Here is a 24629-nt window from a genome sequence, read left to right as displayed (position 1 = left end):
TCAGACATCAGAGACAGCTTTATCTGTACTATTCTCCCAGTCTCCCATTACACACAAATGCATGAAACAAAACGGATTATCCAAATGTGGCGCCCGACACATATGCAAAAGGGCGACACTAAAGAACCTTCAGAAAGCATGTGCTGCATATTGATTAACATTTGATCCTTTTTGCTTTCATCTTCACTGTTCCCTAGGCTCTAATCCAACCCTCAAGACCTGTCTGTCTGCCTGCATTGACCCTCTTACTCTCTGCTCCTCCAGGGGTGAGGCCACATAAGAGCCCGGGTGGTACCAGTCCGCCCAGATTGATTACTGGTCCGCCTAGTGTCAGAATATACTAATGGTTTGGAAATAATGAAAAAGCAAAAACAAAGGAACTGCCTTTTGGTAGCTCTTGGTAGACTTTTTATTATATTAGAATGTATTGTGTTGTATTGTATTATATTATACATTATATTATATTATATTAATTGTTATATTATTATATTATATCAGTCATTAAGATTTTAAAAACAATAATATTGTAAAAAATTATTAAAATGTAAAATAAGTTTCTGTTATAATATATTTTACAATGTAATTTACTCCTGTGATGACAACTGAAGCACACACACACACACACACACACACACACACACACACACACACACACACACACACACACACACACACACACACACACACACACACACACACACACACACACACACACACACACACACACACACACAACTCTGTCCAATCTTATTAAGATTTCTAGCCTTGTCATTGCTCTTCTCCATGGACACCTTGGTATTTCTTGAACACATACTGTACCTTGTGCCCTTTGGGAATAACAGAAATAAGAACTAAGGAATTCTGGGAGGGATGATAAGGGCAGATGGATGATCTTGGCTCAGGGATGAGAGGAGTGAGCTGATAAATCCAATACTGATGTCAGCAGGGGGATGGCTGTGAAAGATGTAGTGAGAGGAGGAGGAATGGGTGGAGGAGGGAAGAGAATTATGTTTGTTAAAATGCTCCGCCAGCACTGGTTGGAGTTGCTGGTCTCTCAGCCTGAGGCTGTCAACAGGGGATCACTGCTGTCATATGAGTACATATACTGATCACTAATGGTGTTTCTTTGACTGTGTGAACGGATTCGACACCGTGTCCTCCTAACCAAGTGTGACATGATAAAGTCACAAGCGATATAAGTTCTTCCATGTACAAAAAAAGTTTGTGGTCCATAAGATTTGATTTCTTTTTTTGAAAGTAATTTATATTTTTATTTAGCAATTACACATTAAATTGATCAAAAGTGACAGTAAAGATAAAAAAAATATATATTAAATGTTTTTCTTTTGAATTTTCTGAAATCTGAAAAAGGTATCACAGTTTCCACAAATTTTTTTAAGCTGCACCTGCTATTAACATTGATACTAATAAGAAATGATTCTTGAGCATCATATTAAAATGATTTCTGAAGGATCATGTTACACTGAATAGTGATGCTGAAAATTCAATTTTAAGTTCATTTAAAATGGTTAAAATATTAAAATGGTTATTTTAAGTTGTATTTCACAACATTACATTTTTTTTTTTTTTATCAAATGCAGCATGAGACTTTTCCTAAATTAAAAGTAAAATTTTTTTAGCCACCATGTCATTACTGAAAAGGATATTTTGAGAAGAAAATGTTGTGATATAATGTGTTACGTTTTTATAAAGGCATTACAAATGGCTACTTCTTGAGGTCAGTTCGAAATTCAAGCAGTGATAACAGTGAATTAGATTGACGAAAAACGCAACTGCACACTACTGTCTTAAAGGAACACGGCGACTTTTTGGGACTTTATCTTATTCACCGTATCCCCCAGAGTTAGATAAGTCCAGAATATAGTTCCCAGTATGTCTACAGTTATAAGATGTCTGTGTCTCATGTGAACTTGTTATTTGTACACGCTGTGACTATACAAATCACAACATGTAAATAGGAAAATGTTGGTGTTATTTTGTCACTTATTTGGAGCAGTGTGCTAGCTGGAGCCGTTTACCTCCAGTCATTGTGCTAAGCTAGGCAAGCGGTGGGTGCGTCAGTCAGAGTTACGGCACGCACGGAGATGAAAAGGGTATGTATGGACTTATTTAACTCTGAGGGATACGGTGAATAAGCTAAAGTCTCAAAAAGTCGGCGTGTTCCTCTAAATTGCCATTGGTCAATGAATACGTCAGAGAGCGTTGCAGAAAGCGTTTTTTTTTTTTATTAACTTTTGGTTACGTGACGAGTGTAATTTCACTGTACACCCTTGCCTCTACCTCCATGTGACACACCATCTCCATTTGCAGCGTTCTCTGTCATAATGTAAACTGTAGTGTCTAAGCGACCTTAAAGTGCACTTTCTCTGTCTTCCTGTCTCACTTTCTCTCTCTCTCTGCTTGGTCATGTTTTGGTTTTTCTGCTGAAGAAAGGTGCTAGGAATTGTTCCCCATAACAGTAATAGAATATTTCTCTCCTGCTCTGCAAACAGTTTCCACGGCAACAGCTGGGAGGGGGTAGGTGGGGGGGGCTGCTTTATGAAAAGCTGCAGAGCCATAGAAAGTATTCATCTTATGTTTTGTATCAGCAGTGATAGTGCAGACAGACACACACGTGAAATGAGGCAGCACAGGTCGTGACGCAGCTCGGCAACAGCATGCATCTGTGAATTCATTGCGTCCATGATGGATGTTTGTCATCACGATTCACCTGACCCAACACTGAGAGTGAAATGTCTGACACTGATGACCAATCTCATTATTATTTCCACCGGTAATAACGATCATCCATCACCCAAGAGACTTTGATCGGTGCAGTGTAACGAGAGGTGGAAACGGTGGAGAGGAATTCTGTGACATTTCTGTAATCACTCAATGGAATATTTTATTATCTAGGACTGTCATTTCCACCGCGATGCCTCGACCGCACGGTCCATTTCACCAACATATGAGATTTTATATCAGTCAACTTCCCCCGTTGATCCTGCACAGATTACTGCCAAAAGTCTCAATCAAAAGCCTAATTTCTTACCGTTCCACCCCTCCACGCTTGAACTGACTGTGAACGAGGACATTTATAAACAACAAACAGCATGTCACACACCAACTTTTAACAGCACAGCAGTCTGGTATTTCTTTCCAATACAGTGACATAGTATCTCGTAGTGTATGTGTGTGTAATTCTATCCACACAGCGTACTACTTATGGGAGATCGGGGTTGAGGGGGATGGAGGGGCTATATTTAGCTGACCTGGGTGCCCGTGAACACAGGGTGGTGGGCAGGGAGACAGGTGCAGACCTGCCATTATGGAAGAATAGAAAGCCCCTGCGGACACAGAAAAGAGCTCTAGTTGACAGGAATAAACCGTGTGTGTGTATATATATATATATATATATATGCATGTATGTATATGTATATATGTGTATGCCAACTTTGAAAACAACTTTACGCTTTTCCCTCATTTAATATGAATGCAAATGTGTGTGCGCCTCTTCTCATAGTTAGAATTTGTAGCCTACCAAATCAAACAACCTTTTCTATTTGTTTGTATTCTCCTGGGCCTGCTGTGGCCTGGTTGTTGTACAGTGTGCTTACAGAAAAGGGTAATATATAATAGATAATAGAAAGAACGAGAGTGGGAGCGTGAGAGAGAGAAAGCTATACATAAAGAACCTGTCCCTCAATTATCAGAACCTCAAAACAAATCTGCATCCCTTTCCCTGGCCCTTCCTTTATCCACACACACACACATACTTGTGCTTTCAGCATTATGGGCATTAGCTCGCCTGTGCTTTTGAAAGCTGTGAGTGACACTAACTATAGGCTGTGCCTTTCACTGCAGGTCTGGTTGTTTAAGAGTGGAACAGACAGCTTGTCACCAGGTCGTCATAGTGACAGCGACCTCACCGCCACTAACCGGCGGCCTGCCAGTGCGTGTGTGTGTGTGTGTGTGTGTGTGTGTGTGTGTGCGCGTGTGTGTGTGTGACTGACCATGCGAGAGGCCCACTCTCCGCTTCGATGCCTGTGTGTCGAGAAAGCAGATATGTCCTGATTACCCTGACACGTTTGGCCTTGTAATAAAGCACGTCGCTAAAATCGGCTTTCAGATGCTTTTAAAAGGCTTCTGGAAACGCTGTTTGGATTTCATATAGAAAAGGCCATAGTTTTTCAATTTTGCGGCATTCAGTTCATAATTCTTGCGTGGATCCCTGCTGTGCTGGCAAAGATCACTGGGTGACTAATGGCACAGTCAAAATACAACCTGCACAACTATGTTAGAAAGCAAATTCATCACGGTTTGTAGCAATGGGACATTTGTTTTTGCTAGGTGAAGGCAGGGAGTTAAAGAGATAGCTCACCAAAAATAATCTAAATTCAGTTCAATAATAGCCTTTTTTTTTTCTGTGGATCACAATGTTTGTGCACCTTTTTTCATTAAGAGAAATTGAAGTATCTGTCAAATCCCATTCACTCAAGCTTAAACCAATATAAACCTCTTTGAGAGCCGTGGATGAAGAATTTCAGCGAAGACTGATTTGACATTAGTAGAACTCAGCAGTCAGGTTGCGCAAAGTAAAGAGCATGTTCATTTTTTCCATAGGGGAATTGATTTTTAACTTATATAGCTTATAAACCATCAAAGACAGACCTACCTTGAGTTTTGAACTTTGTTTTTCCATATTCTCTAAGAAAAGTTTTTTGTATTCATTTTTCAAAGGTGTTTTGTATTGTATTTTGAAGAAAATGTCTGTAAACTTAATTTTTAATGTGGTGATATACCAGAGAGTTGGTTGGCTTGTTTCTGGTCTTTTTCTTAAAATCCCTGTTTAAGAAATGAATGGGTAAAATAGCTATGGAACCAAGGTGGTTTAGAAAACATGGGAACTGGTGTGCTCTAACGTCAGTGTCCATGTAACTGGTTCTACTCACCCCGCTCTGAGCAGGATTCAAACCCAGGTCTTCGGCATGGGAGGCGGGCGCGCTAACAAGGACACTAAAGACCACAGCCTCTAGCATCAGTCGCTAGATCGCCTCTTGAGGCCAGGGGAGCGAGGTTTACAAGCACAGCTCTTACTGGCCTACGTCCGTTACATCCACCACTATTTGCTTTGTGTTTTTGGGAGCTGCGTCAATTTTCTGCCCAATAGTGTTCCATATGTAGAAAGGGAATCATACAGGTTTGGAATGACATGAGGCAATTGTGACAGAATTTAATTTTTTTTGATGAACTATCACTTTAACGTACATCCTCAAGCAAAAAACATATTGTCATTCCGGTGGTTGATTTTAAAGACCTCTTCACCTCCTTACAAATAGTCATGCGCACACGGACTCCCATTCAATCAAACCCAAACAGGTCCCTCTGGGAAGCCACCATATGAGGCATTAGTGTGTAATTTGAGATTATGAGGTGGACCGGAGGTTTAGTGATTTTTATCGGAGGCTCCATTTCAGCCATGGAGCCAAGGTCAGATTCGTAGCGAGGGGACGGGGAAGAGGGGGATTGCTGGTGCATGATGGGAAGGGGCCCATTGGGGCCTGTGTGTGTGTGTGCATATGATAGGGGTGACAAGGAGCTTCAGGCGGAGAAATGAGGAGATTGAAGGTGGAGATTGCGCATATCGTGGATGGAGAGCGCTAAAGGAGAGGAGGAGGTCAGCGGCAGAGGAAAGAAGGGAGAGAGGGAAAGTTTGGAAGGGTTATTATCTCAGGATGTGATGAGAGATGGGAGAAGTCAGCATTTGGCACGTAGGCCAGTCGGGCTGAATCACAGGCCAATTTAATCTAAGATAGATGCTCCTTGACTCACCCGCCACAAGAGAGGGATGTCGCACGAGTCAAGAATAGAAAAGAATCCTGGTGAGTGGATAGAAATCACAGCTGATTTCTTTAACTTCACACTGCATGATTATGATAAGTGGGCCTTTTAACAGCCTGAACCTCTGTCAAGCATTACAAATCGCTCAGGATTTGTTTAAAACTCCCAGACTTTTTAAGTGATTGGTTCGAAAGCCCTTAAATTCCCCTCTGAGGCATGATGGTATGCACGTTCAGAAAAGAAATCTGAAGTGCACTCAAGTATCGGTACAAATTAGCTTCCCACTGTGTACAAACTACCTAGAGTGTTGACAAAGAGATACGCTGAGGTAATAGAGTTTCAAATCTGTCTATATTAGAGCGAGACGAGAATGAAAGCAGAGATAAATGCTTATCCATGAACTTCACTGTTTTTCTTTCGTGCATTGTTACATTTTTCACGGATATCAGTCGATCTGGTTGTTTCTGTAACAGTCCACTGGTGTGGAGTGAGCGGAGCTGAGCAGGCATTTTCAATTCACTCTCTATGGGTGGCGAGTAGTGTGTGAAACTGTTGATTGACAGCGGAGTGGAAAGCGTCAGAAAGTTGAGAAAAACTATGCAAATTCATGTCTAATTTTTTTTGGGATTTTTCAGACAGTTCAGATTTTTACTTGCTCCTGCAAACATTTACATTTGTAAATGTTTATATTATATTGTATTATTTATATTTTAGTTTTTGTTCGATACTATTATTATTGATCAATGTTTATCTTTATAATTTCATATTTTCTAGAAATAATGATATTTAATTTAATTAAAAAAGTTTTCTTTAAAAGTTGCTCAAAATGAAAATATATTTCATGGTTTAATTTCGATGTTAAATGCAATGTACATGTTTTTTTTGTTGTTTTTTTTGCAGCTTGGTTGTGGTTGGATTGTTTTCTGTGCCAGTGGGCAGGAATCTCTGAGTCTTAGTTTTACCTACACACACATCTCATATTCACATCTCAGCTGCGGCACGACTACAGCGCTCACACTGTCACGCATCACGTCTGTATCTGAGAGAGACTCATACCGGCACCTCACATTAATCTATTCACTCAGAGCAAGACAGAGAAAGAAAGAAACAGAGCGGCCCATTTATCTCCACGTTCCACAGAGTCACCGGCCTCATCTCCATCTGTCATTTAGAGGTGGAAGGGGTTGCCTTTGAGCTTCTCACATGCCTGAAACTCACGGGTGTGTGTGTTGCGGAGCTGTACACCATCCCTGATGTTTTATTCCCTTTAATTTTACTCGTGCTCTTCCAGTACTCCCTCATCGAATGAAACTTTGAGCAGAGCTTTAGTGAGCCTCCGCCACAGATGCTTTCCAGATGGATTGTTTGGATTGTGTTGTGAAAGTTACTAGCCTTCATTATTATCATCATCATCATCATCTTCACAGTCATCATTACCATCCTCTTCCTCATGAATTCCCACTCCTTATTGAGCCATCGTAGGAACATTACCAGAATGATAATTAGCAGTCGACGGCTTATGAATATATAATTAAAGCTGGTTCTCTGAGCCAGTGAGTGGGCCTTGTGTTCAGTGCCTAATTAATTAAACATCAGAGTTTCTGAAGCCTTTTGATTAAAGATAAAGCGGAAATATAATGACCAATAGAAAACTTTTTAAATAAGATGAAAAGAGCAGTTCAGAAGCGTTTGCATTTTGCAAAGCATTTTGTTGGTTAGGGTTTGAGTTTCGCAGATGACTTTATTGGCACTATGGGAGTTCTTTGGGTCAGAGGTCAGCTGTCATCCAAGGAGGTATAAAAGCGATCCGTTAGCATTCCCATTTATCTCATTGCCTGTACCTTAGCTTTTGAATGGCAAAAAACTTTTGAACGTCAGTGGAGAAAGACTAACTAGAACATGTGGACAGGTTTTCTAGTGAGTGCCTTCTTCAGTGACTATCTTTAACCCTGTCCCCCAGAGGTGATGTCAGTCACGCTAACCCTACTAAATAATGCTAACTAACTCCGTCAGGCTGAAAAAGGGCCTCCAGATATACCTCCTTAAAGCCAAGCCACAGTCCTTGACGCCTTGAGATATAAGCTCAGCTCTGTTTGATTTGCAAATCCTGGCAACTCGCTGACAGACGGGAGAATATTTACTCCTCTTTGCCTGTGTTTAAACATTCCGGGCACGGCAAGCACAGAACTCGTGTTAAACATTAATCAGATTTATTCAAATGCCATTTGTAATTATCATGATCTCTGATTAGACTTGTAAATTATGTCTCTGAGACCAGGATGGAGCTAGACTCCAGGCTTTGGAGTTTGGCTGCAGGTGGGATTATTCTTATGGATTATAGAGGAGACGAGGGGAAAAGAGTGAAAAGGAGGGGTAAGATAAGTACACTGAGACGTGTGTGTGTGTGTGTGTGTGTGTGTGTGTGTGTGTGTGTGTGTGTGTGTGTGCGCGCGTCTGTGAAGAATGAGATAATAAAGGGAGAAAAGCACTTACAATTAGCCAAGCACAGCAGAATGTGCCCTCAAGTACCTAAGATCCACAGACCACATTTCCATGTACTTTAGTGATTTGCTTTGTTACAGAGAATATAAATCTTAGGACTTAGTGAGTATAAGATAAAAAAGAGAGCAGTAAAGATGGTATTACCATGGCACTTTGATATTTCAATACCAATAATTTTAATAATTTATTTTTGTTATTTATACTGGATCATGTTTGATTCAGTTAACGGCTGATGTGAATGGAACACTATAGTAAAATACTCTCCTGCGGTATCTTTTAGTTCAATACTGTTTTTTACTATAGTTTTTGAAGCTCCAAAAAGCGCATCCATCCATCATAAAAGTAATCCATATACTCCAGGGGGTTAATAAAGGCATTCTGAAGTGAAGCGATGCATTTTGGTAAGAAAAATATCCATATTTATAACTTTAGAAAATATAATCACTGGCTTCCGGTAAAGGTCGTACGGCGTCTAATTCCAGCGGAAGAGTGACCTCTGACCCAACGCATGACGAATTGATGAACGCGGAAGGATAGAGCAAAACAAAACATTGGTCACGAATTAGAGGTCTAAAATGAACATTTTTAAAGAGAAATGTCGGAGGAGCTTGAGTTTGTTGCCCAGCCCCATTTGTTTGAACCATGAGCGGCGTCTACTCACCTAAGCTTAGGCTACTCCTATGTCATAGGTCAGTCTTTTGCCGGAACTAGACTTGTGTACGGCCATAACCGGAAGCCAGTGATTATAGTTTATGAAGTTATAAATACTTTTTGGGTGAACTAACCCTTTAACAGCCCTGCTTCTGAATCTAGTGCGAATCAGGTGATGAGTGCAGTCCAATTCCCAAACAAATGACTCTTATGAAATGGTTCCTTTTTTTGTGAAAGCACAAAAACACACAGCACAATTGGTGTTGTCCAATTCCTCAAACTTAATCACTCTTATGAACTGTTCATTTTTGTTAGTCAAAACAAAGCACAATCAGTGTAGTCTGATTCCCCATACAAATCACTCTTTTTATTGTTTTTGTACATCAAAAACGGACAACACAATCAATGTAGTCCAATAAATGTAGTCTTATGAGGTGGATGAATCAAAACCATACAATGACTGGTGTCATCCATTTCCTGACCGAATTACTCTTATGATTCAGTTATTTTTATTGGATCAAAAAACAGAAGAAACAACATGAGGGTGAGTAAATGATGACAGAATTATATTTTATAATAAGTGATTATTGAAATTATCTCATCATTTTGACAATGGCATTGGCAATGTTTCTTCCTCATAAGTACTAAAAGAATTGTAAATAAAACATACGATTCCCGTTGTATGGTACTTTTTTCTAAGGGAACCATGCTCTACATTCTGTGAACTCTAGTTTTTCCATTAACCAGAATTCTATGATCTCTTTGCCCTCATCATTTCAGCTGACATGAAGACCTGATTATAATCATAAGGCCAAATCATCCCACACAGCCTTCATTAGCGTGAACCTCTTCTCAGAGCGAGGAATCTTCCTTACACTCTGCTGTAGCTGGTCTTCATCTCTTACATCATCTCACAGTGTTGCTGAGGAGGACGGTGTGAGAAAGTGTTGAGTCAGGACAAATGATTTGTCATATTTAGCAGCAGAGATGGAGAGGCTGGCACTCTGTGAAGAATGTGGAGAGCCTTATGAATCTCTGGGGTTTCCAGCTGAGCTGATCAGGGGCTGACATGATTTTTTTTTGGACCAAGTCCCATTTTTCTGAGTATCTGAGGAGCAATAAAAGGGGGAGCAGCCTTAGAGAAGTTATGGAGAGAACTGGTTTATGTGAGTAAGCACTTAAGAGGACTGTCTACTGACAGCTTTCAGATCTCACCAAGGGTGAAGTTTTGGTTTGAAACTTGATAGTCATATATTGCAAAGATATATGTATGTACAAGGTATATGTACAAGGAGACTTGTATACCAGGGTTGAATTAAGTTTACCCTTCTTTTTTGACTTTTTTTTATTTTTTTAAGCAGAACCTCACTAATTTGTGTAATATTTATGCTTAAAGGTCATAACATTTCTGTTTTTCTGAAAACGTAGGAAAATGTGGCTAAATTTAATTGAAAAGTAAAAATGTAAGAGCGTTTTCATAGATACATTTTTTTCTTTCTTTAATTAATTTTTTTTGTTTTGTTTTTACCATAAACCTCAGTACATTTTGTAGGATTTACTCCAAAACGAAGTTTCGAAAGGGGTGAGAACAATCTGGCATGCTTTGTTTACATACCAATTATTATTGTTTGACAGTTATTATTAATATTATAATTTTAAGCACACTTCAGTTGTTTTATGACCTGTAATCATTGAGCATCAGCATACATTTCATGCCTCTCTCAACAGTGTTAAATTATATCCTATGATGTAGTTACTGCTCTGTTCTGCAAGAAAAAACAGAAAAACAAACACTTGAAGCTAACACATCCTAATTAGCATTTATGCCGTGTGTTTGCTGCAGCTAACTTTATCAAAAGCGTCTCCTGCCTCATTGATAGCTTTCATCCAGCCAGATTGAGTTTTTCATCAATGAGCCAACAATAAATGGCTCAATTAACTAATGTGCATCAAGAAGTACAGCCTATTTGTGAGCCTGGACATCTTTTAGACTAGTCTAGACTAAACTATATTTAGCCCCACGTGATTAAACCTCTGAGACCTCAAAGAACTGGCTCATCTTGATGGGATAGTAATATTTGCTTGCTTTGGCTCAGATGGTGGCAAATGAGTCCATGTGTTTTGGAACAGACTGGATGGTTATTGTTCATTGTCTTCAACAAGATTCAGCAGGAAAATCTTGTCGTAAATACACTGATAAAAATGGTGGGGGATCTCCTGTTGCCATAGCGCCCAGTAGCTGTGTGGATGCCTTAAGCTTGACGTAAAGACAGAGAGAGATGGAAAAACTCAGTTGCACAGTTAGTAACACAGTTATGGTGCCTTTGTGTCTGAACTTTTATCTGTCAGCAGAGGCAGTGACACTGAGGGAGTTATTTACTGGTTATTTACTGGACTCTTGGAGTTTCAGTCTTATCTGCTGGTTTGAAAAATGGATCAGCGTGATTTAGCCAGGTTGGACATGTGCTGGGATCAGCCTAGCAAGAGCTGAAATTGTGGCTTGAACAGCATTTTCATCAACATGTTATTTCCTTCTGATTTTAGGGGTTTGCAACAATGGCTGTAATTAGGGCTTGGCAAAGGTTGTTCAAGGGCCAACAAAGGATGTTGATCTAGGAACCTGTCCAACTTTGCTAAATCACGTTGATGTCAATTTTTTTTTGCTTTTTTCGTTGTTGTTCATTTCTGTTTGCAGTAAGACCTTCTAAATGCTAGTATACTCTTAAATGTTGACTAAATGTACAATTAGTAGATATATGCATTTAAAATTGCAGGTAAATTGAGTAAAAATAATGATGGAAAATGCTGATTTTTGTCCAATTAGATGCTCTTGAACCGTAATTCTCAACCTTTTTTGACACAAAGGCCCTCCATTGTCAAACACAATATTTGGAGGACCCCCATATTGTCTAAAATATATCCTCTGGGGTTTCTGCTGTAATTATGACAACGCTGCATGCTTTCAAACTTTTTTAGTAACAGAAACTGGGTGTTGATATTCAATTAATTAAATACAATTCATTTGTGATTCTATAAGTTTTAAGATTTTGATTCTGTATGCTTTTCAATAAAAATAATAGTTATTGAGCTTTAACTTAAGGCAGCAGATATTTGCAAAAAGCGATATATGCTATTTACACAGTGAAAATAGCGATAGATTCTATTTACACTGTACAAATAGAAGTATTTTCTTTGTAATAAGTGTAATAGTTGGATGCTATTTATGCTTCAACTGTTATTTATATGCTATTTATACTGCAACTGTTGTACATTTAAATGGTATGCAATAATAACAGTGTAAATTATTACATTTATTACAATTATTAAATCGATGGCGCCTTATTGGGACAATAAAGCCCTCCCTACACTTTCCCCTAACAGTAACCGATAAATATTTTATTATTAAACACACGTTAGAGACTTTATTTCCACTTTTCGAATATGTTCTTTTTAATTGAAAATAAAAGCCTTTCCGATCTGATATGTGTTGGGGAAAAAGGGAGTAGAGCGAGTTCGGCGGAAGGCGGATTCGAACTCGCGTTGGTTTGCGTCAACTTTCTACCACGCATCTTACCCCTATTCGCTACTGCTACTGTTGACAATTTAGCGTCTTCCGTAATTCTTACTGACCCAACCAGACGTCAGTGGGCGGAGTTAATGTAAATAGCCTCTGCCAACAAGACAGGCTATTTGCACTTAGTGCTTTGCACTCTGTTTATAAACTAAAGCCTATTTGTTTTTTAAAAAGGGGCAAGTGCTTTGACATGTCCCATAGGAAATGCATCAACACGAAATATTTCATGGTGTCAATTTTACCTTTTTTTTTATTTGATCCTTTTCCTGACCATATGAATTAAATTTAAAGAAAAAATTATAGTTTATTAGGACTAAAATTAATTAATGTATATAAATGCAAATTTATGCTTTCCATTAGCCATAAAACAAAGGGCATTAAATTGCATTTACAGTAGCATGTCTCTTCTATGCTCCTGCTTTTTGAGTTTGTACAGACAGGGGAAGAGAGCGAGAGGGAAAGATTTACTTGAGGCTAATGAAGGTTTGGAGAAGCCTGTCCTTATCTTCTCACGAGCAAAATTGTTTCTGCGCGAGAGGGTGAGAGAGGCATCATTACAACACATTGTCCAGTCCATCGGGTCCTCCATTTATCTTTCATGTTCCCTCATCTCTTCTATTCTCTGCTCTTTATCTCCCTGTCTTCTTATTCTATCTCCAAAAATTCATTTATGACCTGCTCAACTCTTTCTCTCTCTAAAGGGTCTTGTGTCTTCCTCTCATGTTAAAGCTGTCTGGGTTTAAAAAGAGTCCATTATTTGTTCCCTGTAGTCCACGGCAGAGGCCTTCAGATAGCGGGCAATTGAGTAACGGCGCTCTTAAACCCCACACAAACACGGCTGGATCTGCCCGGCTCTACCTCGGCCAATTACCAGCGTACGTTTCAGAGAGGATGACATGGGATATAAACAAATGGGAGAGATATTCACATATTTTATTAGACTGGGCTTTTTATCCCCCACATTGATTCATTTCTGTGGCTATGGTTGTGTTTTCCTCGTAGCACATGGACACAGGGAAGGACATCTCCAAAATGTCAATATACAAGTGTGTGAGCTTGTTTGATCGATTGTGCTTACTTGGCCTTGCGCAAAGCTTTGGTTTAATTGGCATGAATGTGAATTTAAACCGGTGTCACCGGTGCCATTAAGGAATACAGCCATGAAGCACTCTCGATCACTCTGTTCCTTTGTTTATTGAGCGACTCTAGTTTTTTTTTTTTTTTCTAACAGTTGGACGAGTGCAGTCTTGTTGGAGTACTGTGTGTACAGTACTGTGACTGTTAAAGGGATTTGAAAGGAATTTAAAGATTCTGGTTGTGACTCTGGTACTTTTAGTAATTTTAAGGAATTGTAAGGGGGAGGGAGCAATTCCATTGCCAAAGGATGATAAAATCAGTTAGACAACAGCAACACTGGTCTTCTTGTATGGTTTGATTCACCAAAAAGAGCAGGTTAAATTGAGTAATTTATTCAAGTGTCAATTGAACTACACTGGTCATGCTGGATGATTTTGATTCACTAAAAAGAACCAGTTCATAAGAGTCAATTGTTCAGGAATCGTAGAACACCCGTCACACTGTATGTTTCAGATTCACTAAAAAGAATCAGTTCATAAGAGTTAGCCATGCTGAATGGGTTTGATTCACACACACACAAAAAAAAAAAAACAGTTCATGAGAATCATTCATTTGGTAATTAGACTACCATTGTTTTTCTTTTTTATATTTAGTAAAAAATGGCTCATAAAAGTAATTTACTCAAGAATCAGTTGAACTACTCTACACTGTGCATGCTGGATGTTTTTGATTCCCTTAAAAGTACCAGTTTATGACAGTCTTTTGTACAGGATTCATTCTACACTAATCATGCTCTATGGTTTTGATCCACCAAAAAGAACCAGTTCATGACAGTCTTTCATTTTGGAATCAGGTGACCCTCGTTGTTGTATGGTTTTGATTCACTTAAAATAAGCCCGATTTATAAGTGTTATTGTCTGGGAATTGAACTACTCTGGGAACGCTGCATGGTTTTGGTAAATTAAAAACTAGTTCATGAGAATCATTCATTTGGGAATCAGACTAGTTGTACCATATGTTTTTTGATTCACTAAAACAAACTGACTCATAAGAGGAATCAGACATCACTGGCCGCTGAATGTTTTGTGCAGTAGGTTTAGAAGTGGATCCATCCATCCATTCGTCAGTGATATGAGAGGAATTCCAATGTGCCTTTTTAAACAACATGTAATTCAATACTATTCAATAGCCCTGGGTGAGTTCCCACACACATTGATGACACATATCCTTTTACAGTAAAAAACATGTCGACTTCATTATATACGGTGTGGTAGTCGTGGCCAAGAACAGGCAGGACAGGTAGTGGACAGATGAAAAGAAGGTTTATTATCTTCCAACAAAAAAATATGTATACAGGGGCAGATGTAACAAAGATAATTTCAAAACCAACTGAAACTAACAGTCTATGACGTGGACTCTTCGTCTGAGGTAAAATTTGCTCGCAATGTCATCAATCGGCTGTCGGTGTACATGTCAAACTAATGATCAAAGATTTTAGCCTAGGATCAGAGGATTCTTTGAGGGTTTGCAAAATTTGTCTCAGACAGCCAAATTGTGGCCAAAATCGCACAGTGTGCACCCAGCTTTAATTACAATAAAGGGTATGTTTTTGTTGTAAATATTATTATTGTTTGGTGTTTAAATATATAAAGTTTTATTTGATAATTATCTATATTTTGGTTTGGTAGAGGCTAAATGGGTATTTATAGCAGTGTTGGGAAGAGCAGAGGTTTGTCAGAGTTGTCCAGCCACAGTAAAATCATGACCTGGCGATCTTAGTGTTTTTGTTTTGTTGTTACTTTGTTAACAGGGGAGATTTATTTATTTTTGGGCCTGTCAGCTGATCATAGTCTTTCGGCAAACCTGCCACGACCCGTCCGCTACGCCACTGGGTGGGCTACGCACCCGTCACATACGGGTAGGAAACAATCTAATGTAGCTTTACCAGCCTTACCAGTGCTTTCCAAGGAAGTCTGCTTTATCCAACCCACCTCCCCCTTCCCTTCCATTCCTCTCTCAGAGCATATCATGTTGGACACGCTTGGCTTGACACATAAGGATGTTATGTTTCCCTTCAGTGACCTCACACACTTCAAGGCTATTGACAACGTTTTTCCACAATATTCTTGAGCAAGACCACAAAAGAGTCAGTCGGGGGGAATGCTAGCTGTGACACACTCCGATGTAAAAAGCTTTATTGATTGTAAACCACTCTCGTACAAGTGGAGCATGTGAACTAAAGCAGGCCCGCGTTGCGCGGTGTTCGACGTGGACGCTCAAGGCCGACGCATGAATGATGGAGAAACAAAACAGTCTCTGCTTTTCAGATGCTGTCTGGGGTTTGATGGGTGTGTGGAGTGGTTCAGCTGGGAGGAAGTTAACACCAGGTATTGTGAACCAAAAGAAAAGGTCAGCAGGGTCCAAGGCTACATCTCTCTCCATCTCAAACGGCACTCGATAGCTATATTTATTTGTGTGCAAGTGCTGCATTTCAAGCCTCAAGACAAACACACACACACACACATCCGTGTTGTCGGCTATAAGGCTCTTTAATGGGCTCTATGCTTTCACTCTTTCAACATAATGGTTTCACACTCTGTTAATCCCTCTCTTCTCTTTTTCTTTGCCTATTCTCTCCTTCTTTGTCCTTCTGCACTTTATATTTCCACGAATGCAGGAAGCTTTCACCCTATTTACTCACCACCCTGTGATGTTTTCTTCTTGCCATCACTTCTGTCTTTCTCCGTCCCATCTACCCTCTATTTCCGCTTCTTTTCGTCTGAGTGTTATTTTTCTCTATCTGAATGGCTTTGGTTACTCCATCAGTCTCTGCCTCTGTTATGACTAAATCTGTCCCTCGTTTCTCATCTCCTTGGCAACGGACTCAGTAAACATCAAATCTTATTCCATCCATCTTTCCTTCTTTTCATTTACAGCCCCCTCCCTGGTAGATCTGATTCAAAAGAAAGGCCGGTACGGATCAATCCAAAACAACTCACAAACGTGTGTTCTCAAAGTGCTTATACGCATGAGAACACATGCACATACACCCTTTACATTTGATATGCTTTCAGGATGCTGCACACTCACCCTCCGCAGAAATCCCTCTCTACAGTGTTTCCATAAACAGAGCGCCGCACAGACAGGCTGTCTGAGGTCTGATAAGGAGTCGTGAGAGAGGACACTGATGGGGAGAGAAAGAGAGGAGGAAGTTTTTCCATGTTCAGCTAAAACGACAATGTGCAGCCTCCACCCTGTCATAAATAAGCCACGTTGAGATGGCAGAGAGAAAGACACAGTGATGTAGAGGCGTTTGCAACGAATGCATACTCTGCGGAAAGACCAGCATGATTTTCCATGTTGCTACAGCCTGATTTTTTTGCTGGTTAATGGTGTTCTTGCTGGTTCACCTTGTTGAAGGGTTAGTAGTTCACCTGTTAATAAAAATATAAACACCAGAATAAAAATATTCATGATTCTGAAGCTGAAAATACTGAATTATTTTAGACTAACATGCTTTCACTCTGACTTTTTACTGGTAACGTAAGACATTTGGCATTATCAGGACCCACAAATATTCCCCCATTGCATTATTATACATTATATTCAACATTATATATAGTAGTTTAATGTAGTACTGATGCTAAAACTCTGTAAACTTGAATTTTTTCCTCACACATTTTTATTTTGGGTGAACTATACACAATACATATTGTCACTATCCACGATACGTATTGTTGCATTTTTGTATTGCGATATATTGTAACAAAATATATTGTTACACCCCTAATTTTTGCTAAATCCTTTATTTAGACAAACACTAGAATTAACTATACTGTCCAGAATCCCTATTTTTGACTTAAATATCTGTTCCTCACAGAAATACATTAAACGGAATTACAAGGAATTAAAAGCATAAGGAAGCAATATAGTTCACAAGTCATATGGACCCCTTTTATCATGCTTTTTGCATCCTTTTTTAAATCTAGAATGCATCAGTCTCTCTTCGTTGTAGTTGCATGGACCAGTGTATTTATTTATTTATTTATCTCCAGGGAAAAAAATAATCACACAGGTTTGGAACCGAACAACATGATGGTGAGGGAATGACAGGATTTTCATTTTAAACTTTAAGAAGCCTGCTGGAAAGCATCAGCATTGCAAAGCAGGGACCAACATCCAAGCACAACTTAAGCTGGTCTTGTCAGTATTGCATGGATGAAAATTGAAGAGAAAACCAACCTGACATGTGAGAAAATGAGACAAGATGAAAGAAAGTAAGAGAATGAGATGTATTGTTGGACTGTTTGGTAATGCTCAGGTCTGATTCTCAACCCTGGCTGGCAAGCATTATAATAAGTCCTCTCTCTCTCTCTCTCTCTCTCTCTCTCTCTCTCTCTCTCTCTCTCTCTCTCTCTCTCTCTCTCCTCAGCCCCTGCTTGGAGCACAGCCTGCAACATGCAGATAGTCGCAACATGTGCATGTGTGTCTCTGTGTGTGCTGCCACCTTGTATACTCAACAATTAGCAGGCTCAGAATGGGTTTGATTGGCATGCATTGTGAATGTTTTCCATGCTATGCCATGTATCATTGTGCATTGATGGAGAACTGACATAAATTCTTCCTGAAAACGAGAGAGCCCCCCCTCCCACGTACCTATGCACGCACACCTGTATGGCTCTTTGGTTTGGGTCAGAAATTTATCTCACTAAAGTGGGTGAGCAGGTGGCTCATTTTGTGGAAAGAATTTGGGCAATGGGGGAGACTGGAGGGAAGGAGGAGATTGAGATGGGGGGGGAAGGAGTGGGTACCGACAAACAAGCCGCGAGGGAAAGAGAGAGAGAGAGAGAGGAAGAGCAGATGGACGCATGATGAACTGAATAAATATGTGTCCACAGATCGGTGTGTTGGCTGTAAAGACTGCCTGAAGCAGTGTTAGTACTGAGAAACGGAGAGATATGTGCGCTTTCATACTCATCAATATTCTGCATCTGGAATTTAAACAAGCTCTTCACACACTAACTCACTGACTGACTGCTGCTTTATGAGTGAGTCTGAGGTTGAAACCTCCATGTCATATTTCACCCCCAAATTAGAAGAAAAAAAGAGTTTTTGCCTAAAGAAAATGAAGTCAGTTTTAAGACCATTACAATGTTATTGATTTGTGAGTTTTTCCATGACATTTAAGCACTTTTTCTTCCAGTTCTTATTGCTTTAATGCACAAGTAACAAAAATCTTTGTGTCTAGACACACTGTCTGCATCCAGAATACTTTCAGATTATGTACTGAATGTGATGGAGAACTTCTTGACCCATTGAAGTACTTTCTTGGGACTCGTATATCACTCGAAGGGTTTCTCAGCTCATTGTACTCCACCATTTTTACTTTTCAGTTTTCGAATCTGGCAGATCCTCAGCTACCGTTGCATTATGGGATAGCAAATTATACACTACATAATTGCAGTAGAATAGAACATCCGGACATTGTTCACCCAGTGTTTCAAGAAAACTGCGCATTGATTTTCGCTTGCTATGTAGTAGGAAAGTATTGAAAACTTCTTTAAAAATCTGAATTAAATTCATTACAACAAATGCTACTACAATGTATACACATTTTACAATTCAAATTATGTCATAATTTTATGCACAGTATTGTTTTTGTGCATTACAGGAGCTACTGACTTACGAAAGACAGGGTACAATGTGTGTAATTGTCAATAGTGAATTAATTTTATTTATCTAAAATATGATCTCTTTTTCCATTTTATTTTGAGGTGAAATATGACGTTTCCTGGCAGTTTTAGTGAGGTTTCTAAGAGCAATGCATGTATCTGTGTAGTAAAGTTAATGACAGGCAACAAACTGAAACTTAATTCCCAAAGGAGTGTTATTTATAAGATGCTCTGCTGAACCATATGCCATGAAGGGAGGTGTTTATTGTTTTTCTATGTATTTCTATTCGTATGAGCTCCGTAGTTCCGCTCTACTGCAGTGTGCATCATCCCTAAAGACGTTAATTTTGCATGACGAGCGTGACACACATACACTCATGCACACTTCTGCCTATCTCTCCTTCTCCGTTCCTATTCCTCCAAGTAATCTTCCCGCCTCTCTTTCATCCCTGATTCTCCTCCTCTTTCGACTCCTTCAAAATAATTATAATCAGTAAAAAAAAAAAGCTTGTGATGAGCACAGTTGAGATATTAAGATTCTGCAGGGTATTTTTGTTAGGTAATACATAGCCTCGTGGGAGTCTCTAAAGCTTGTCAACCCGGGAAACCTTTGTGATCCTTGCAAGTCTTTTTAGTCATTAGCCTGAACTTTTTCATTTTATTTATGACTGTGCAGTGGATTATCGCCTCCCTGTTTGTGCTTCGCTCGTTTTTACGGCGATGTATATGATGGATGGGGTAGCTTTAATCTTTCAGCAGTCTTTTTTCCTTCTTTTAACGACGTAGAGTTGTTTTCATTTTGTCCGTTAGTTGATTTACAGCGCATGAAGCCTTCAGCCGGGTGAGGGGGTCAACCTCGCCACAGTCTGCTCTACTGCCTCTGATGTGTTTATGATGATATTTGCCCATTAAAAGCTCTATTTTAAAGTCTTGTTGGACTGTCCTTTAGGTGACTTAAAACACAGGACCCGTCGACTCCCTTTATTCAGTATCTAGACTGAAATGTTCTTGAATAGAGTCACAATACTTTGTAAGATATGTAAGAACACACATTCAATAGTTTGTCCCTCGTTTCAGATCGTTCATCTTTCATCAATTCATATAGCAATATCAGTGTTTGATTTTAAAGTTTATGGTCAGTAAGATTTCTTTTTTAATGAATTAATACTTTTATTCAGCAAGGATGCATTGAATTTATCAAAAGTGACAGTAAAGACATTTTTAATGTTACAAAAGTCTTTTTAACTTTAATTTTTTCGGGATTCTTTAAATAATTGAATCATGCTTTCTACAAACATATTAAGCAGCAAAGACATTGATTACAAATTTGATAATAATGAGAAATGTTTGAGCAACAAATCAGCATATTAGAATTAGATTTCTAAAGAATCAAATTAAAAGAAAATGCAAGGAATATGGTTCACAAGTCATATGGACCCCTTTTATCATGCTTTTTGCATCCTTTTTGAAATCTAGAATGCATCAGTGTCTCTTCATTGTAGTTAAGGTTATACTTTATTGTCCCAGAGGGAAATTTGTCTTGGGATCAAAAATATAGCCACTGCGTCACAAAAAAAACAAATAATAACAAAATAACTCATCACAAAAACACCATAACACATAAATTAGAAAGAGAGAAGAAAAAATGAAGAAACTTTTGCTATGAAAAATATGAAAATGAAATAAATGAAAATATAAAACTTATTGTAAATTTCATTCTTTTTTATTTTATTTTTACAGTTTTTTTTTTATTAAATAAATGCAGTTTTGCTGAGCAAGAGAGACTTCTTTCAAAAACATTAAAAAATCTGACTTTCACATGATACACCCCATAAAAATACCATAAAGTGGTGTAGTGTGATACTGTTGGGGTATCGAGAACTAACCTGGGGTTAACCACAACGGTATGCTGTATTTTGCATCACTTGTTAGTACTGATTAACCAATAGTCTGTATAAGTGAATAGAGCTCAGATGAAACCTGTGGTTTTAATGGTGAAAGACGATTCCACCTTCTTGGAATGCTGCCTGAGAGAAAAGCCAATTTCCCCTGCTGTTAGCTTACGCACAGTTTGTTCATTTAGCTCTCATATATTTTCGCCAAAGCTGTTAAGCAGCATCTGTCTATGGTTCTCCCCTTTTCCTGATGTGTGTGTGTGTGTGTGTGTGTGTGTGTGTGTGTGTGTGTGTGTGTGTGCAAAAGTGAAGCAACAGCCTGATTCATCCCTTTTTTGTAGATTGCTGTATTTGTCTGGCTGTTTTTCGTGTCTGCAGCGAGTGAAAAATAGCTCAGGGTGTCTCTGCATGAGAAGGTGGTGCTCCGCTGGTTCAACCTGACGCCACACTTCATCAATTCAGAATCAGGATTACTGCTCCATGGTAAAATCCATGTGGAGCTGGAGCATCTCTCTTCCCTGTCAGGACTTATGGAATGATGCCGTGCATCTTTATAATGTGAGACTAGCTCTTTGACGTGCACAGACCATTAAGTAGATCTTTAATTTCATGTTTCTTCCTCCATGCAAAAAAATCAGTGCTGGAGTCACTGGGCTGCTTTAAACTGCCCTGATAAATGGCTTCGGGGCTTTGACTGTGTCTGGAAAACAACCTATTAAAACGGTTGTGGCAGAATGGGAGAGTGAATTAGACGTCATGCTATCCAGAAACAGAGGGCAGTAAATAATAAATGGCAATCCAGACCGAGGCTGCCGGGCTCTGATATGGTTTTGGTTGGCTTGGCCCATTCCCCCAGGGGTCAGAGACGGAGGTTAGCAGTCTCGGGTCACTAGAGCAGGATTTTAGGGTATGTTCAGGAAAGGAATCAGCCTCATCTTGGCTCCGGGTTCTTCCGGTTTCACTGCTTTGAAAGCATTCCAGACATTTTTTTGGCCTCTTTGCATATTCAGCTTTCATCTTCCGATACTATTTCCAAATTGCTTTTTCCCCACCTTTTTTTTTTATCTGTTATGAGTATTTAGATTTTTTTTAAATCATTTTTATTTAAAGCACTTTGAATTACAATTTTGAATGAAATGTGCTATATAAATAAACCTGCTTTGCTTGGCTTTGCACATCATAAATAATTTGTGATAAACTGGCAGCAAAATGATAGCAAAATGGCTGATTATTATAGAAAACTTTATTGCGATCCCAACATTTTTTGTTGACTTTGGTGGATCAACATGGTTTGCATCCTGGAGCCTTTAAGGCAAATCTGATAACATGAGGTCACACTGTGAGTTTTATGAAAGGTCAATGCCAGGCCGTGAAGCAGTCTCCCATAACAAATGTTCTGTTGCTGTTGCATGAAAATATGCTCTCTGTAGAGGCCTTGTGTAAGTGAATCGATTCATTATAGATTATGATCTGCTGTAGCTGTTTAAATGTATCAAGACATTCTTTACCTTCAAATTCACAAATTAGAAGCAATTGTCAGATAGTGGTTTAATTTCTGTTCTCTCTGATCGTGTTGGTCTGATAATGTATGCGTTAATTCAGCCCTTTATTACTGATCACTTTTCTCATTAATGCCATTCTCTACACTCATTATCAGTATTTTATCTGGGACACACATAAATGAAGTTTGCTATGAAATCCTTAGATGATTTATCGTGTTCAAATCCCTCAGGGGTCCTTAATGAAATCAGTGCCTTTCTTCTTTTACCCAGAATACATATCATCAGAACATTATGCCTTCTAAAGGCAGAGGATAGGGCTCATAATAATCTTATTCACACACAATATATTTGAATTTTAACCAGGTTTAACGTCCTTGAAATTCCCAGGATGCAGCTTGACATTAGCATGGAGACCTGCTTTCCAGTAGGCAGTTATTCATTCTACTCATGATCTCCAGCTTTGAGTTGTCACGTCCACTGTTTTTTTCGTTCTCTGGTCTCAATTGACCAATCATTCCTCAGACTATTGGCAGTAGATCAGAGTTCATTAAGCAGCCTATGCTACCGTGCTATTATTGATTAGCTAAGTGATTTTGTTATCTTGAGTAACAGCTTCTCAATGGTCGGTCAGAGATAATGCCGCCCCATTCGTGCTCCTCTCAAGGTATCTTAATGACCCCATTCAAATAATTACCTTCTCAAACGTTAGTAATTACATTGACGGGAAGCTCAGAGGCATGTGAATCCTATTGTTGTTGGTTGAGCCAAATATTAATTATAAGTGATGTGTATATTTTTTTTCAGTGTTAGTCTTTCTAATTACTAAAAGTTAGGGTTTTTTTGTATGTCGGTTTTCCTAAGAAAGTAAACACTGGTGCTGTGGGTTTTTAAACATTGCTATGTTTGATTGAGCTCTCTGAAGTGTCAACTGGCTCAGCTAATGGCATGTGTTTGGATCTGGACTACTTGCTGGCTTAACAATGGCAATCTTCCCAGGCCATTTGGTTCTGATAACGATTTTTGCGCAAAACATACACAATCATTGTAGTCTGATTCATTAACAAAAGACTATTTCGAGCTGGTTCTTTTTAGTGAATCAAACACATACATACCGTGTGACCGGTTTATCTCATTCCTGAACTAATGACTCTTACGAGTCATTCCTTTTTAGTGAATCAAACACATACATTGCGACCGGATCTCATTCCTGAACTAATGACTCTTATGAGTCAATTCTTTTTAATGAATCAAACACATACAGCACAGCCAGTGCAGTCTGATTCCTAAACTAATGGATCTTATGAATCAATTATTTTTTGTGAATCAAGCACATACATTGCGACCGGATCCCATTCCCGAACTAATGACTCTTATGAGTCAATTCTTTTTAGTGAATCAAACACACAGCACAGCCAGTGCAGTCTGATTCCTGAACTAATGGATCTTATGAGTCAATTCTTTTTAGTGAATCAAACACATACAGCGCAGCCAGTGCAGTCTGATTCCTGAACTAATGATTCTTATGAGTCAGTTCTTTTTAGAAGCACAATCAGTGTTTCACAAGTCCTTGAAAGAATAAATTTAATGGGCAAAAAGGGTCCTTTGTCTATGACTGTCAAAGGTGTGATTGTGTGAAGTATAGTTCACACAAAAGTCATTTTTAAACCAAGCATCTTTCTGTTGTTCAGCACTGTGAATTTGCATGACCGACTTGAACCTGTGGTAAAATGGCAAAATCAGTATGGGGAAATAATTCACCTTCACATTCCTAATTGTAAGGATTGCTACTGAAATTGAAATGAACTCTGCCACAAAACATTTGCCATAATTAAAAGTAGGATGGTGTAAGTTATATCCAAGCTTGTATTTACTTCACCCCCTCCGCATCTGTTTAGTTTGCTGTCCCCTGAAACTC

General features: G+C 39.0%; 1 protein-coding gene across 3 annotated transcripts in view; it reads left to right on the top strand.

Moving 5' to 3' along the window:
- Positions 1–24629, top strand: part of sema6bb (sema domain, transmembrane domain (TM), and cytoplasmic domain, (semaphorin) 6Bb) — a 120678-nt gene that overhangs the window by 34085 nt on the left and 61964 nt on the right. Inside the window, exon 2 of one of the 3 annotated variants that reach the window (XM_082188476.1) lies at positions 198–266. The exons of the other annotated variants lie outside the window; for them this stretch is intronic. The gene's annotated coding sequence lies outside the window, so the exon portion shown is untranslated. The remainder of the gene's footprint in view (positions 1–197; positions 267–24629) is intronic. 3 annotated transcript variants of the gene reach the window in all.

The sequence above is a fragment of the Leuciscus leuciscus genome, assembly GCF_965113295.1.
Source record: "Leuciscus leuciscus genome assembly, chromosome: 13".
Classification (NCBI taxonomy): domain Eukaryota; kingdom Metazoa; phylum Chordata; class Actinopteri; order Cypriniformes; family Leuciscidae; genus Leuciscus; species Leuciscus leuciscus.
Note: the sequence above shows the minus strand (reverse complement) of the source record. Positions and strands in the feature narration are given on the sequence as shown.